Raw genomic sequence first — 2645 nt, 5'->3', positions numbered from 1 at the left:
CTATGGTTCAGGTTCTGAACAAGCCGCTCGGCGAGGTCGATATGCACTCACCGCAGTTCTACGCCGCCTGTACTGTTACATGGCTGTTACTCCTCTTGACCTCGTCAACTGCAATATGCAGCCAAGTGGCCTTAAATAATAAATATTGGCTTCTTGGTAATACAACTCAAAACAGCCTATCGCAATGGTTTAAACACAAGTGTTGCAGAAGAATGTTGCATTAGAGGCAATGATCTATACCTATCGCAACAGTGATCATTCATGTCCACTTAATGTTGCAATAGCGAAATATATGTGTTGCGCAGAGTATTAGTAAAATAATTATTTGTGATATGATAATAAAATTTACATAAACATTTGACTTTAAAACAAACATTACGGAAAAACATTTTAAAAAATTTTTAAAAAAAATTAAATTTTTGAAAATCTAAAATAATTTTAAATGATTAACGAATAAAATATAATTTATTCTAAAACATAATATATTAAACATAAAAATAATAATTTTTGAAAAAAATATTAATTTCTATATCATTGTTTAAAATAATTAATTTTAACAAAAGTTGTAAATTTGAAATTAATTAATTATGAATAAAATAATAATACTAAAGTTAAATAAAAATTTTAAATATAAAATATAAAATATAATTATATTTTTAAATATTTAAACAAATTGAAATAGATAAATTGTTAAAAAGTAATAATTATTAAATGGTTAGTTTTAATTTTTAACATAAAAATTGTTTAATAATTAACACAAACATTCAGCGGGCTTGAAAATTTTTGACCAAGTAGGCGGGCTCGAAACATTTGGAAATTTTGGTCCAAATAGAAGCGGCAATTTTTTTGGACATAACCTGGTACCCAGAGAGTCTCACAGAGTCAAACACGCACCTTCATTATCTAGAGGCTCTGTCTGCTCATCTTTAAATAAAAATAAGATGGTTTTTTAGTGGATTTTGGTGGAATTGGAGCAAAACTCTCACAAATCGCCAAGATTTGAATCAAAACAGGGGCTTATTAAATTGATTTGTGCTTGAATCAAATCGAGGGTTTTCAATCGTTTGATTTAAAGGTGTTTTTGCTTATGTAGTTTGGTTCGTTTAAATCCTTCATTTTCCGTATCTAATTTGTTTTTTATCATTGTTCTAGGAATGATTTAAAGATTGGATTTGAATTTTGTTTAAGGCTTTGCTTTGGGTTTCTTGGATATTAACTGATTTGAATCTTCGATCTGTGTTTCTTCAACTTAAGGTACTCCCTCTATCTTTGTTTTGTGATTATGAAAATGGATATGTGTGTCTGTATGTATTTATATACATATATATAATGTTAAAATTTTGTATGTATTATATGTTATCATTAGTTTAGTATATAAATGGGTGTTTGAGAAAATGGTTTTCTACCCTCTGATGATATTGATCCAACTATCTTGTATACATTTTTGCGGTCTTAGCAGCTTTTACAGGGGAAAAGGGGAAAGTATGTTTTAACTTAGCTTGTCATACTTAATACCTTCACTGTTATTATGCCTCGAGGAACAAATTTTAGTTCTGATTGTATTAAGTTTTATATAGTAGGAAACAGCCAAACTATCAAATGCCTATAACTTGTTCCACATGCTTATTTCAAGGCTATAACTTGAAGAGTAAACAGGTGAAATTGATAAATAAACATTAAAAAGTTTAAGCGTTAATTCTTCAACAACATGTAACGTTTCATTCCTTAGGTGTGTGGTCTGAAATGGTCTCATGATGATCGGGAACTTGCATCTGGAGGCAATGATAATCAGGTATCTGGAGGCCTATTCTTTTGGAAAGATCATATCTTTTGAGTTTCAACACACTCGTTAACAAAAATTTCTAGCTTCCATGTGTGACCAATTCCACAACCTTAATTCTTGTGCAGGATCACTTTGTATTCATTGTCTTTGAATTTATCTATCTTGTATGTTCTCATTTCTTCTAATAAATAATAATAGCTTCATTATGAAATTTGCATAGTTATTTGCTAAAAGTGAATCATAATTATCTATTATTATGCTAGGTTCTCGATAAATGGAAGAAGCGGATTGGAATTGATAGGTAAAGAGAGGAGGAATGGAAAGAGTCCCTAAAAAGTTGGAAGGATTTTTGCTCAACTCATTTGAAATTGCTAGTTTTTCATCTTTTTGCTATCACTGGTGATGTATGGTGGATTTGTTAGCTACTTTGATTTGGTAGTTATTTTAATTTGGTTAGATTTGTTAGGTACTTTGATTTGTACGAAAGAACAATTTATTGGGATGCTTAATATCTAAAATGTATATTTCCAATTTCTTTTGGTAAATGTTGTAGCTGATATAATGAAATGTTGCAAATTTGTTATATAATGTTGGAGTAGCTCATATATATGTTGCAGTTGCATAACAAAGACATGGGATGTAAAAACATGTGTCCAAATGTGGGACTGACACATGTCTCCATCTGGTAGAGACACGTGGCAGCCACTTGACTGACACGTGGCACCCTGGTGGAGCATAAAATGGGACCCAACTACACGTGGGTCCCACTTTTTTTTCAAATCATAAGGTCTAACAACATAAAATTTCAGTTGCTATAGGGTAGTCTGATGTTGCAATAACACGTTTATTGTAACATAAAAGG

General features: G+C 30.7%; 1 long non-coding RNA gene across 3 annotated transcripts; it reads left to right on the top strand.

The window, feature by feature from the left end:
• The first annotated feature begins 817 nt into the window (after positions 1 to 817).
• LOC108222009 (uncharacterized) lies at positions 818 to 2328 on the top strand. 3 transcript variants are annotated; one of them, XR_010291829.1, is made up of 4 exons: positions 818 to 1254; positions 1730 to 1792; positions 1909 to 1947; positions 2047 to 2328. It is a non-coding gene; the product is annotated as an uncharacterized LOC108222009 (long non-coding RNA). The 3 variants fall into 3 exon arrangements; XR_001806903.2 differs by lacking the exon at positions 1909 to 1947 and having other exon boundaries at positions 827 to 1075; positions 1153 to 1254; XR_010291828.1 differs by lacking the exon at positions 1909 to 1947 and having other exon boundaries at positions 828 to 1254.
• The last annotated feature ends 317 nt before the right edge of the window (positions 2329 to 2645 follow it).

Source organism: Daucus carota, chromosome 5 (genome assembly GCF_001625215.2).
Source record: "Daucus carota subsp. sativus chromosome 5, DH1 v3.0, whole genome shotgun sequence".
Taxonomy (NCBI): domain Eukaryota; kingdom Viridiplantae; phylum Streptophyta; class Magnoliopsida; order Apiales; family Apiaceae; genus Daucus; species Daucus carota.
This window is presented reverse-complemented; position numbering and strand designations above follow the sequence as displayed.